At 41.3% G+C, this 14,910-nt stretch overlaps 1 pseudogene; it reads left to right on the forward strand.

Annotated features, from left to right (window-relative positions):
* Nucleotides 1-4,931: 4,931 nt before the first annotated feature.
* On the forward strand, nt 4,932-14,303 carry LOC143529157 (luminal-binding protein 3 pseudogene; annotated as a pseudogene).
* Nucleotides 14,304-14,910: the final 607 nt, after the last annotated feature.

The following is a 14,910-nucleotide window of genomic DNA, read 5'->3' on the forward strand; positions in this document are numbered from 1 at the left end:
ACGCTCTTGTTGCATGATTTTAACAGTTTTGTTAAACCGTGGCTGGGTTAAATATATTACTCGGGGAAGACCCGTGGTGAGGAGGCCCGTGCTGCGTGAAAAGATGTTTAATGTTTTATTTACTTATGATTTGGTTAAGAAAAGCTATTTATGATTTTATGGACTCATGATTTTCCCCTACATTCCATACTCATGGAATTTAAATTTTTGATGAATATCGTTTATGAAAACTTGAACTCACTCAGCTCAAGCTGACTTTGTGTGTATGTTAGATTGACTTTCAGGTTAAGAAGTGGATGCTACCGCTTGGACGTGCTGGATGCTACTCGGGAGGTTGAAGGCATTTCTTGTCGAGGATTTCAAATAAAACAGATATTTTGTTTATATTTGATTTTGGACACTTGTACCCATATTTGGGATTTTAAATACTTATACTTTTTCCGCTGTTATTTACTCTGAACTTGTTTTAAATAAAACAAATCGTTTGGTTTTAAATTTTTGTGAAATTGTGGATGTGATTACCAACTGTAGGATTCCCGGGATTCGGGGTCTTACTAGTTGGTATCAGAGCCATGGTTCGAGGGATTCGAGCATTCTCGAATTTTTGGACTCGAACTGAAAAAGAAAGGACTAGAAATGCCAACCGCGAGTAGCTGCACACCAAGAGGTAAATTTTTATATTTGTTTATTCGTTTTTATAAATATTATAGTTCTATTATGTGTATATTTGCTTGAATGTTAGGTAGGACGCTAATATGGTTAGGGGCAGGGGGTGCTTAGGATGGGCGGGTAAAGTAAACAATTAATAACACTTGATCAACGTTATTAGCTGTTTACCCTTACCTTCCATGTTCTAAATACTACTTGTGCTTGACTGTGTTAGGGTTTTGTCTTTGTAGGGATAGGGTTTGGCTAATGCTCGTGACTTAGCGTTAAAGTTCTTCGCGTTCCTTAAATTCTTCCGCTCATTTCTTATCCTCTTGTGTAATTAGATGATTAGGTTTCATCTCCACCTGCGCTCGTTCCTGTATAGCGGGATTCGGGGACGAATCCCATTCTTAGGGGGGTAGACTTGTAACACCTGTTAATTTCTGACAAAAGGCTTAATCTTCTAGTGTTATGTACACCTTTCGGGCTTGACCCAGCATTCTCTCGGGAGCTCCTTACAACCCTCATAAACGTTTCTCACTTAACTTTTCTTACAAATTCGATCTTTAGTAAAGTGGAGGGGCTAGGAGGTATTATTATTATATTATTATACAAAAAATAATAATAAAACCCTAAACCCCTAACCCATCACAGATCGGTGCCCCCCCCCATCTCGATTTTCGTGCAAGACCAGCCCATCTCCGGCCATCCAAAGTTCAATTCCAGGTCGGTATTAAGTGTCTACAACTCTTTTTCACTTTAATTCATCCATATGGTGCGTTTATTCGTCGAAATTCGGTTGTTTTTAGGCTTATCGGGTGGTTGTCCAATTGGGCAGTTTCGGGGCTGTTTCGGCTAAGGTTTTCACACCACAAACTTCCTACGTATGTCACTTACAACATACTAAAATTTCATGGTCATTGGAATTGGTTAGGTCGGCCAATTGTTAATAATTTGAAAACTAGGATTCGGTTGACTAGTTTGTGAGTTGTTAGTTTAATGCGTTGTTTGAGGGAATTGACAACTAATTCGAACGTTGTAGACTCAGCATGATATGTTGTCTGTGAAAAACTGATTTTTTTGAGTATTTGGGGTGAATTGGTTGTCGGTTACTTGAACGGGTCGGTACGGCGCAAATTCGTGTTTATTGGTAATTTGTGCATCTTGCTTACGAATTACCGACCCATTCAACTCGTATAGAGTCGTGTGGACTTGTTGGCTGTGATTTTACTAAAAAAGGGTCCACACGGGGCTGAGTCGGTATCTAAGTGCATAAACAACCCGTTAACGCGCGTATTCGATAAAGTCAACAACTTTCGGGGGGTAAATTGGGAATTTTTTGTCCCCGGAATTAACTAAGGGTGGTTTTGGTAAATACATGGCCTCGGGGGCTAATGTATTTGAATTTGGGAATGTCAAGGCTTTAGGCCAATCAAATCATGTTAGAACGTCTCGTAGGATAAACGAGTCGATACGTTTAGTTAGTAATCTTTGTGTGCAATCCGACAGGCTTGTAAACTGTGGATTGGCTTTGAAGTTCTCAAACTCTTTGGTGTTTGTGTGGCTCGTTTCAGGTGAGTTCATGATGCCCTTTTTAATCTTTTACATTTTGGGCTAGCATACACACCTTATTATGATTTTAACTGATTTTAATTCGTTTAAACTATTGGTTTGGTACTGTATGATCCTGTTTGTGGTTGTGCCTTTATGAAGACATGTGTAAATTATATTTCATGCCTTAGGATATTTTGGACTCGTTTAAGGTCATATATCCCTTAAGGTTATACATTTTACTTGGGCTCTAAGCCTCGAGGTTGCTATTAGGCTTAGTATTGAATGCCTAGATTATCCATTATTTATGGATTGTATGTGGAGATTGTAACGCCCGTTAATTCCGGTTTCAAGAATTAAAGCTTGTGGAGTATGTATAATTCTCGGGATTTATCTGACGTTTCTCGGGAGCCTTTACGTCATCTCGGTACATTAAAGACCCTAACTTTTCCTTCAATTTTGCCTTATACTTCAATCTGTAGGGACTAGAGTGTAATATATTATGTTATAACATAAACTAACCCTAGCCCCCCGTTGTTGCGATCGGCAGGAAGCAAGGACCCAAGACCCACGAATTTTTCTTTTTGCGGCCAAGTCTAAGTCTTAGAACTTCAATTCAAGGTATGTACTACGATTCTCCAAGTCTTTTACACCATAATTGATCGTTATAACGCGCGTATTGATCGATTTATGGCTTGTTGTAGGTTAGCCGGGTGGCTATCCAATTGAGCGTTTCCGGGGCTGTTTTGAGTGAGGTTTTTGCACCAAAATCCTCCTAGGTATGTGTGGTACATCATACTTAAAAACCGTATTCATTGAAGGTGTTTAGGTCGGTCAATCGATTTTAGTTCGAAAACTAGGGTTTACCGGGTGTAGAATTGGCAATTGTTGAGTTTGATGCGTTAATCGATCGAATGACCAACTGTATCAGTTTGTACAGCCCTAGGGGGGTTTAAGGGCTGTGGGAAAATTAAATTTTTGGAACTCGGGGCTATTTAGGTTGGTGATTAGCTAATCGAGTCGGTTGTGCGCAAATTGTCGTTTAAACGTTAAAGTGAGTGTTGTAAAAAGGAACCGCCACCCATGTCGACTCGTGTGGCATGTTTATGATAAATGAGCAGGTTATGATGGGGATTCGGTCCATTTGGGCCTGATTTGCTTGACAAATGATTTAAGAACTTATTTCGCTCGTATTCGACTCGATTGGCTTGCAAGCGGGGAAATTGTACATCATGGTTAACCCCGATGATGATAGTAGGGTGGGTTCGGTTAATTGAAAGGTTTTAGGGGCTGAGGTAAAGTAATTGGGTATGGGTTGGGCCTCGGGTCAAGTTGTCGGGCCTCGGGCCAAAGTGTTGGGCTCGAACGGCCCATTAGGCAAGTGTGTTCTTACGGTCTAGTTTAGTGACGCGTTGTATACAATTTACAGGCCCTTACTTGTGAGTGTGTACTTAGGGACTTCCTAGCCTGTTGCAGGTGTTCGGTTGATTTCAGCTGAGTTCTTGATGCCCCGTTTAACTCTTTTTATGTTTTGGGCTAGCATGCACACCTAAGCAATTTTGCTTGATGAAATGTTTTAAACTATTTTGCATAGGCTTGCTAGTATTGGTAGGCCTTGGAATGTTATAGAATGTGTGTATGTATATATATTATTGTATGGCCAATATTTGGCGAATGTTGTAGTCGTTATCGACTACGGAATGTTACGTATGCCTACTTCGTGTTTGCATGCGTTGAATGGAATGTTACAGTTTTAAAACCGTTGGAATGATTATTAAGACTTTTGTTACTTATTTAAAACTTGAACTCACTCAGCTTAAGCTGACTTTGTGTGCATGTTAGTTTGAGTTTCAGATTAGGAAGAGGATGTCCTATCGCTTGGACGTGCATGAAGCTACTTGGACGGTGAAGGGCATACGGGATTTGAAAATATTATTATTAAACATTTATTTTTAAAAAAATTTATTAAAAATAATTATGTTGGTTTTGGGCAATATTCCCGGGTTTTGGGAACTTATTTTATTATTTACATTTTCTGCTGAATTTTACTCTGAAATTGGTTGCTTAATGGAACGCTTGATTTTTTTTTGTTTAAATATTTCATAAGTGTTTTGTATGATTACCAACTGTGGGATTCCCGGGGTTCGGGACCTTACAAGTTGATATCAGAGCCATGGTTAGAGGGATCCAAGCATCCCCGAATGCTTGGACTCGAACTGTAAGAAAAGAGACCAGTATGCCCACCGCGAGTAGCTGCACGCCAAGAGGTAACTTTTAATTATTTAGTCATTCCTTTAAATTTAAAAGTCTCCGGTATGTGATTAACTGTTTAAGTGTTCGATAGAAGGCTAACGTGGTTAGGGGCAGGGGTGGTTAGCACGGGCGGGTAAAGTAAACGACTAATTACACTTGATCAACGTCATTAGCAGTTTACCCTTACCTTACATGTTCTAATTACCACTTGTACTTGACGTGTTAAAATTCTGTCTTTCTAGGGATAAGTCATGGTTAATACATGAGCTGCTAAGAGAGGTGGTCCTAGTGTTCGCGGTCGTGGTCGTAAGCCACGTGCCGAAGCCGAGCGAGAGATTCCTACTCCCCAGCGGGAGGAGACCCCGATTCATGAGGAGGGGATAACCCCGCCTTAGATCCTGCGCGCGGCTATCGCCAACGAGGTTTACCAGGTGCTCCATAGCGCCATTCCCGAGATCGTTGCTGAGGCCGTTAGGGCCATGGAAGAGTCATTGGTTGGTAAAGGTTCGGATAAAGGGAAGAAGGGTAAGGAGACACTGGTCAAGGAAGAGGAGGAGGTGTATGTACAGAGTGGGGATGAGGACGAGGTTCGGACTATTAGTGTATCTACTCGGGGTTGTTCGAATGGGGACTTCAAAAAGTGTGACCCTCCTTCTTTCGATGGTACTAAAGATGCTTTGGTAGCTCATCAGTGGGTGAGAGAGATGGAGGCCGTTCTGAGGGTTAGTAAGTGCAAGGGAGATGACATGGTCACTTATGCTACCGCCTCGTTTTGTTCCAAGGCATTATGTTGGTGGGATAATCTAGTGCAGGCTATGGGTGATCGATCGATTAGGAGGATGACATGGGATGGATTGAAGAAGTTGGTTCTCGATCAGTTCTGTCCTCCACACGAATTGGATAAAATTGAACAGGAATTCTTGACCTTGGAGGCGGGCAGTATGACACATCGGGAATACACCACCAAGTTCAACAAAATGGCTCGCTTATGTCCCGATCTGGTTACCCCTGAGGCAAAAAGGATTAAGAAGTATGTGAAGGGCCTTCCGATGGGTATTCGTAGGGGTGTGGTGACCACCGACATGAACTCCTTTCACTCGGTGGTTACCTTGGCAGGTATATTGTATGATCAGAGGGAGAAGTTACCGCCGACCGAGGCTAGGAAGACTTGGAACACTAATTCGTATGGTAAGCGGCCCGGGGGAAACAATTTTAGTTCCTCTGGGAAAAGGGTGAAGACTGAGACTTCTGAGTTTAGGAAGGATGCGGCATTCAGTAATTGCAAGAAGTGCAGCAAACTACACAAGGGGAGTGTAAGAGTGGGTCCGGCACCTGTTTTCGTTGCGATAAGGTTGGGCACCCCATTACGAGTGTCCGACTCTAACTTGTTTCCGCTGTAAGGGTTCTGGTCACTTGTCATCAAACTGTCCTACCAGTAAGGTGGGGGGGATCCGGTCAGAGGACTTCCTCGAGGGGGAAGATGGATGAGAAGCTGAAGGCCAGGGCGAGAGCCTTCAACATCTCCAAGAATGAAGCAAAAGAGGATGCGGATGTCGTTTCAGGTACTTTTCTTTATTTATTTTTTATTCCACCGTTAGAATTTCTTATTCCTTGAAATCGTATGTGTTGACCGTGTAGCTAAGCAGTAGTATAATATCGTCCCAGGTACTTTTCTACTTGATGAATTACAGGCGTCAATTTTATTTGATTCGGGCGCTAGTAGAAGTTTTGCGTCTACAGCTTTCTGTTCCTCGTTGAATAAATCACCCGAGCGCGTAGTCGACGTGTTTGAGGTTGAGGTCGCCGTAGGAAAATCCGTGTCCGTGTCTAGGGAAATTCAGGGTTGTTCCATCGAGTTGTCTGGGTATAGATTTTCGGTGCGATTGTATTTGATGCTGCTTGGTTGTTTCGATGTGGTGCTCGAGATGGATTGGCTCGCGAATGTTGATGCTCAGATCATTTGTGGTCAGAAACTCGTTCGTCTAAGGGCCCCGGATGGGACTAAATTACGGTCTTCGGTGATCGGAATGTTGCGACGCCACATATTATATCCATGCTCAAGGCGGGAAAGTTGATGCAGAGGGGGTGCGGGGCGTATCTGGCGTATGCCATAAACGTAAATACCGAGGTGGCTACCGTCGGTGATGTTCCTATTGTTCGGGATTTCCCGGATGTATTTCCAGATAATTTGTCAGATGTGCTGCTGGATCGCGAGGTCGAGTTCCAGATAGACCTTGTACCGGGCGCCAAACCCATTGCTCGAGCTACCTACCGCCTAGCGCCGAATGAAATGAAGGAACTTTTAGCTTAGTTGGAAGACTTGCTCGATAAGTGCTTTATTCGACCAAGCATCTCACCTTGAGGTGCCCCGGTCCTATTCGTTAAAAAGGACAGTAGCATGCGGATGTGCATTGACTATCGTAAATTGAACAAGCTCATTGTTAAAAATCGGTACCCTCTTCCAAGGATCGACGATTTATTTGATCAGCTCCAAGGAGCTAGTTGGTTCTCGAAGATCGACCTTAGGTCCGGGTATCATCAATTGAAGATTCGGGAGGAAGATATTCCTAAGACTGCCTTCCGCACTCGTTATAGGCATTATGAATTTCTTGTGATGTCTTTCGGTTTGACCAACGCACCAGCTACGTTCATGGATCTTATGAACCGGGTGTGTAGGCCGATGCTCGATCGTTCCGTTATTTTGTTCATCGACGAAATTCTTGTGTGCTCTAAAAATGAATCCGATCACGCCAGTCATCTTATGGAAGTGTTGGAGGCTCTGCGGAAGAAGAAACTGTATGCGAAATTTTCTAAGTGTTCCTTCTGGTTGCGTGAGGTTCAATTCTTGGGTCATGTTATTAACCTGATTGGTATTCTGGTTGACCCTGCAAAGGTGGAAGCCATGAATGAATGGGAGTCTCCTAAGTCTCCATCTGAAATCCATAGCTTTCTTGGTTTGGCGGGGTATTACCGCCGCTTTATTCCCGATTTTTGAAAATTGCTTCTTCACTGACCAGGTTGACTAAGAAGAGTGTTAAGTTCATTTGGGGTACTGAACAGGAGGAGGCTTTTCTCGAGTTGAAGAATTGGTTGACGCATGCCCCAATTTTAGCTTTACCCGATGGCACCGATGACCTAGTGGTTTATTCTGATACCTTTTATCAGGGGCATGGGTGTGTTCTGATGCAGCGAGGTCAAGTCATCGCGTATGCCTCGTGGCAATTAAAGCCTCACGAGGCGAATTATCCTACTCACGATTTGGAGCTTGCGGCCGTTGTGTTTGCGCTTAAGTTGTGGCGGCATTATTTGTAAAGTGTTCCTTGCGTTATCTATACCGATCATAAGAGTTTAAAGTATCTCTTCGAACAAAAGGAACTGAATATGCGCCAGCGTCGATGGTTGGAGTTGATTAAGGATTATGATTTACAGATTATGTACCATCCAGGTAAGGCTAACGTGGTGGCTGACGCGTTGAGCCGGAAGGAGAGACCGAAGCCGATTCGTGTAAAATCTTACCAGGTTATCCTTAAACCCGATATTTTGAAGCAAATAGCCAGCATTCAGAATGAGGCTTTGCAGGTGGAATGGATTATGTCAGAACGTGTTTGGGTTCAGGAGAAATTGTTGGAAGATGTCGGTGACGGGGTGAAGTATAAGGATGGTCATTTATGGGTACCAAAGTATGGGGGATTCAGAGATAAAATTTTGGATGAGGCACACAAGTCGCGCTATTCTATTCACCCGGGCGCGACCAAGATGTACCAAGACCTGAAAAAGAATTATTGGTGGCCTGCGACGAAGTTTGAGGTGGCTCAGTATGTGAGTAAGTGTTTGACGTGTCTACAAGTTAAGGCCGAGCATCAAAAGCCGTACGGGAAGCTTCAACCTTTAGAAATACCTGAGTGGAAGTGGGAGCATCTTACTATGGATTTTGTGACTAAATTGCCTCGTACTCCTAAGGGTAGTTATGACACCATTTGGGTAATTGTTGATAGATTCACCAAGAGCGCTCATTTCGTGCCGATCCGAGAGACTTTTAATTCCGAGCAGTTGGCCGATGTGTGTATTCGTGAGATCATTTCTAGGCACGGGGTGCCGGTATCTAATGTTTCGGATAGGGATACGCGTTTTACCTTCAGATTTTGGAAAAAGTTTCACGAGGAAATGGGTACCAAACTCCTCATCAGTACTGCCTATTACCCGCAGACGGATGGTCAATCCGAGAGGACCATTCAGACTCTTGAGGATATGTTGCGGGCCTGTGTAATCGATTTTGGTGGTAGTTGGGATCGTCACTTACCGTTGGTAGAGTTCTCGTATAACAACAGTTATCACGCCACGACTGGGATGCCACCATTTGAGATGCTGTATGGTAGGAGGTGTAGGACTCCAGTCTGCTGGGGTTCCATTGGTCAGAAACAGTTGGGTAGTTTGGAGGTGGTTGAGGCTACGACTGAGAAGTTCGATAAGATTAAGGCTTTTACGAAGGCCGCGCAGGATCGTCAGAAGTCTTATGCAGAGAAAAGGCGAAGGCCTATTGTGTTTGAGGTTGGGGATCGGGTTATGTTAAAAATTTCTCCCTGGAAGGGCAATATTCATTTTCGTAAGAGGGGGAAGCTCAGTCCGAGGTTTATTGGCCCGTTCCATATTTTGGCCCGAGTTGGTGAGGTAGCATACAGGCTGGAATTGCCCAAGGAGCTCGCGGGGATTCATCCTACTTTTCACGTGTCCCATCTGAGGAAATGCTTAGCGGATGAAGAGGCCCATGTGCCTCTCGATGATATTGAACTTGATAGTAAGCTGAACTGCGTTGAACAACCGATTGCTATTCTTGACCGTCAGGAGAGGCGTTTGAGGAATAAGGTGGTTAGACAGGTGAAAGTGCAGTGGAGGCACCGTAAGGGTTCCGAGGCTACTTGGGAGTCCAAAGACGAGATGATGAAACTCTATCCGCAGTTGTTCATGTCGCATCGGGATTCGGGGACGAATCCCATTGTAAGGGGGTGGACTTGTAACGCCCATTAATTCGGTTTCAAGAATTAAAGCTTGTGGAGTATGTATAATTCTCGGGATTTATCCGACGTTTCTCGGGAGCCTTTACGTCATCCCGGTACGTTAAAGAACCTAAATTTTCCTTCCATTTTGCCTTACACTTCAATCTGGAGGGCCTAGAGTGTAATATATTATGTTATAACATAAACTAACCCTAGCCCCCCCTTGTTGCGATCGGCAGGAAGCAAGGACCCAAGATCCATGAATTTTTCTTTTTGCAGCCAAGTCTAGGCCTTAGAACTTCAATTCAAGGTATGTACTATGATTCCCCAAGTCTTTTACACCATAATTGATCGTTATAACGCGCGTATTGATCGATTTATGGCTTGTTGTAGGCTAGCCGGGTGGCTGTCCAATTGAGCGTTTCCGGGGCTGTTTTGAGTGAGGTTTTTGCACCAAAATCCTCCTAGGTATATGTGGTACATCATACTTAAAAACCTTATTCATTGAAGGTGTTTAGGTCGGTCAATCGATTTTAGTTCGAAAACTAGGGTTTACCGTGTGTAGAATTGGCAATTGTTGAGTTTGATGCGTTAATCGATCGAATAACCAACCGAATCAGTTTGTACAGCCCTAAGGGGGTTTAAGGGCTGTGGGAAAATTAAATTTTTGGAACTCGGGACTGTTTAGGTTGGTGATTAGCTAATCGAGTCGGTTGTGCGCAAATTGTTGTTTAAACGTTAAAGTGAGTGTTGTAAAAAGGAACCGCCACCCATGTCGACTCGTGTGGAATGTTTATGATAAATGAGCAGGTTATGATGGGGATTCGGTCCATTTGGGCCTGATTTGCTTGACAAATGATTTAAGAACTTATTTCGCGCGTATTCGACTCGATTGGCTTGCAAGCGGGTAAATTGTACATCATAGTTAACCCCGATGATGATAGTATGGTGGGTTCAGTTAATTGAAAGGTTTTAGGGGCTGAGGTAAAGTAATTGGGTATGGCTTGGGCCTCGGGCCAAGTTGTTGGGCCTCGTGCCAAAGTGTTGCGCTTGAATGGCCCATTAGGCAAGTGTGTTCTTACGGTCTAGTTTAGTGACGCGTTGTGTACAATTTACAGGCCCTTACTTGTGAGTGTGCACTTAGGGACTTCCTAGCCCTTTGCAGGTGTTCGGTTGATTTCAGGTGAGTTCTTGATGCCCCGTTTAACTCTTTTTATGTTTTGGGCTAGCATGCACACCTTAGCGATTTTGCTTGATGAAATGTTTTAAACTATTTTGCATAGGCTTGTAGTATTGGTAGGCCTTGGAATGTTATAGAATGTGTGTATGTATATATATTATTGTATGGCCAATATTTGGCGAATGTTGTAGTCGTTATCGACTACGGAATGTTACGTATGCCTACTTCGTGTTTGCATGCGTTGAATGGAATGTTACGTGTTGGGGTTGTACGTTTTCTCGGCCCTGAATGTTATTATTGAATGTTATATATATATATATAGGAATGTACGTATAGAGATGTTCATACGTAAGGATGATTATTTATTAAATGTGATGACCTAACTGATGTATTTCCGTTTACAGTTTTAAAACCGTTGGAATGATTATTAAGACTTTTGTTACTTATTTAAAACTTGAACTCACTCAGCTTAAGCTGACTTTGTGTGCATGTTAGTGTGAGTTTCAGGTTAGGAAGAGGATGCCTTATCGCTTGGACGTGCACGAAGCTACTTAGACGGTGAAGGGCATACGGGATTTGAAGATTTTATTATTAAACATTTATTTTTAAAAATTTTTATTAAAGATAATTATGTTGGTTTTGGGCAAAATTCCTGGGTTTTGAGAACTTATTTTATAATTTACATTTCCCGCTGAATTTTACTCTGAAATTGGTTGCTTAATGGAACGCTTGAATTTTTTTTGTTTAAATATTTTATAAGTGTTTTGTAAGATTACCAACTGTGGGGTTCCCGGGGTTCGGGGCCCTATAGTGATATTGTTGGTTGGATGTTTGAATTAGATGTTTGTATGTGTGTATGTGAATGTGTATGTGATGGTAAACTGTGACCGGGTCAAATATATTACTCGGGGAGGACCCGGGGTGAGGAGGCCCGTGTTGCATGTTTATGACCCGACGGGTCAAATATATTACTTGGGGAAGACCCAGGGTGAGGAGGCCCGCCGTTCTATAAGCCGTGGTGGGGCAAATATATTACTTGGGGAAGACCCGGGGTGAGGAGGCCCATATCACGTGTTTGGCATGTTAAACCACGACCGAGTCAAATATATTACTTTGGGATGACCCGGGGTGAGGAGGCTCTTGTTGCGTGATTTTGTTCTATTAAACTGTAACCGAGTCAAATATATTACTTGGGGATGACCCGGGGTGAGGAGGCTCGTGTTGCGTGATTTTGTTTTATTAAACTGTGACCGAGTCAAATATATTACTTGGGGATGACCCGGGGTGAGGAGGCTCGTGTTGCATGATTTTAACAGTTTTGTTGTTAAATCGCTGCTTGGTCAAATATATTACTTGGGGAAGACCCGGGGTGAGGAGGCCCGTGCTGCGTGAAAAGATGTTTAATGTTTTATTTACTTATGATTTGGTTAAGAAAAGCTATTTATGATTTTATGGACTCATGATTTTCACCTACATTCCATACTCATGGAATTTAAATTTTTAATGAATGTCGTTTATGAAAACTTAAACTCACTCAGCTCAAGCTAACTTTGTGTGTATGTTAGATTGACTTTCAGGTTAAGAAGTGGATGCTACCGCTTGGACGTGTTGGATGCTACTCGGGAGGTTGAAGGCATTTCTGGTCGAGGATTTCAAATAAAACAGATATTTTATTTATACTTGATTTTGGACACTTATACCCGTATTTGGGATTTTAAATACTTACACTTTTTCCGTTGTTATTTACTCTGAACTTGTTTTAAATAAAAACGAATCGTTTGGTTTTAAATTTTTGAGAAATTGTGGATGTGATTACCAACTATAGGATTCCCGGGATTCGGGGTCTTACACATTATAATCCAATTAACTATTACCAAATCATTCGTTTTGACAACACGATTCTATTGCGATGATCATTTGGTTTAAAATATGTTTATTCTAATCAGATTTGACTTATACGTGAATACTATTACTGTTCATCAATAGATCTGACAAACCATAGCATCATTGTCACCTTAACAATATGGATTGGTGTGTAAATCACCAAAACAGAAATCAACAATGCAAACATTGATAGCAAAAACACACTTTTGGATGAATATTAGGACAGATAGGATTTGAAGAGTCAGGCGTATAAGTATTGCCTTATGTGCCATATATCCTATATATATACTACTCACATATGCGGTGTATAAGTAATAAAACTTATGCGGCGCATAACTTATGCGCCGTATAAGTTTCAACACTTATACGTTGCATAAGTATGTCCTGGAAAGATCTAATTTCATATCCTATTCACACCACTGTAATGTCCCGAGTACAAGTTAATGTCCTTGTACATTAAAAGAATAACTTAATCAAGCTCAGTTTGAAAAATAACTATTTTACCAAGTTTAAATTAATGACCTTGAACAAAACAGATAAACGTTTTGATAACTTTTTGATTTTTTGATAAAACATAACAAGATTTGTTGTCTAATGAAAAACCCCAGAGAGATAGTTCACCCGCACATCTAGAGTCGAAAACTAAATCAGAAATAAAATCTTTTTGAGTTTTTTAAATAGAAACAAATACCAAATGAAATTAACAAGTTAAATTAGGAAAATACAGAAATCACATATTTTTGTGAATTTGAGCAGGGAATCATATTGACCAAATTGCCCTTCCATCACTTTTTTATTTTCAGCATTTATTATGACAAGTGTTAAGTCGGTCAATGGTATTGTTGTCCACCTAAACCTTCCAAACAAATGATTCGGGAATTGTTGTGATACAATTAATTGGTTTAGTTAAGCACGAATCTTATATGTGCCCCACCTATCAGACATAATTTGTATATCTTTATACAGTGAATTTTTCACATGTATACTTTTTCACTTTTTACTCAAAATCGATTAGCTGTGACTCATGCAAAAATAATAACACAAAACAACTCAGAACGTTAAAAGTTTCCCTTAAGATAGATACTACTACACACAGATAAGGTTCCATTTTAACAAAGATAAAATAAGTTGAAGATATATAAGGCTTTAACAATCAAGTCGAATAATACCATATTATCGTACGGAGAAAGTCCAAAACTTTATACGAAACACCAAGAAATAAAGCAGAATATCCAAATCTTAACCTTCAGGTCGGATAATCTTATCGCGCAGGAGAAGATCCAAGATTTGAATTAAAATAAAGAAAAAACCAATTTGAATTTCTTTGCAAAATAAAAAGAAAAATGAGCTGAATTTCTGATGACAAGGCGTCTGGTAATTCAGAAAAGATTAAGATCACAAACGAGAAGGGTCGGTTGAGCCAAGAAGAGATCGAGCGGATGGTTCGTGAAGCGGAAGAGTTTGCAGAAAAGGACAAAAAGGTAAAAGAAAAGATCGACGCGCGTAACGCTTTTGAAACGTATGCGTACAACATGAAGAATCAAATTAATGACAAAGATAAGTTGGTCGATAAGCTCGAGGCCGATGAAAAGGAGAAGATTGAAGAGGTAACAAAAGAAGCACTTGAATGGTTGGATGATAACCAGTCAGCTGAGAAGGAAGATTATGATGAGAAGTTGAAGGAAGTGGAGGCGATTTGTAATCCGATTGTGACTGTTGTTTATCAGAGGTCGGGTGGGGCACCTAGTGGTACGGATTCAACAGAAGACGATGATGACCATGATGAACTGTAGGTTTTTGTTTTGTATGGATTATGAGGATTTGTGTTACATTACATGAAATTTAGAAGATTAGGGAGATGATAGAAATGAGATCCCTTTTGTCTTTTTGGTTTTTGTTTTTGTTTTGTCTTTTGTCTTCTTGGGGGATCGACTTATCTCGTGGCAATGCAAGAAACAACAAACGGTGTCCACATCAACTGCTGAGGCTGAGTATGTTGCTGCTTCTGCCTGCTGTTCATAGGTCATCTGGATACAACATCAATTGCTGGATTACAGTTTGGAATTTCTTGACACTCCTATTTTCTGTGATAATGATGCCGCCATTGCCATTGTTAAAAACCCGATTCAGCATTCTAAAACCAAGCACATCGATATCAAAATTCATTTTATTCGTGACTGTTATGACCAGTAACTAATTCATCTTGAACAGGTCCACACTAATAATATTGTGGTAGACTTATTTACGAAACCGGTCGGAACATCCAGATTTAATGTGCTTGTAGGGTTTCTTAAGATGCTGCGTTTTGATAACTGTGTATTTTTTGAGGTTAAATTTTGTACATAATTATTTTCTTATTTTATCATATTTTCTGTGCAAATTTAGGGGGAGATGCTAGAG

The sequence above is a fragment of the Bidens hawaiensis genome, unplaced genomic scaffold, assembly GCF_021521415.1.
Source record: "Bidens hawaiensis isolate Kalapana, Puna unplaced genomic scaffold, B.hawaiensis_p1.1 tig00008505_1, whole genome shotgun sequence".
In the NCBI taxonomy this organism is placed as follows: domain Eukaryota; kingdom Viridiplantae; phylum Streptophyta; class Magnoliopsida; order Asterales; family Asteraceae; genus Bidens; species Bidens hawaiensis.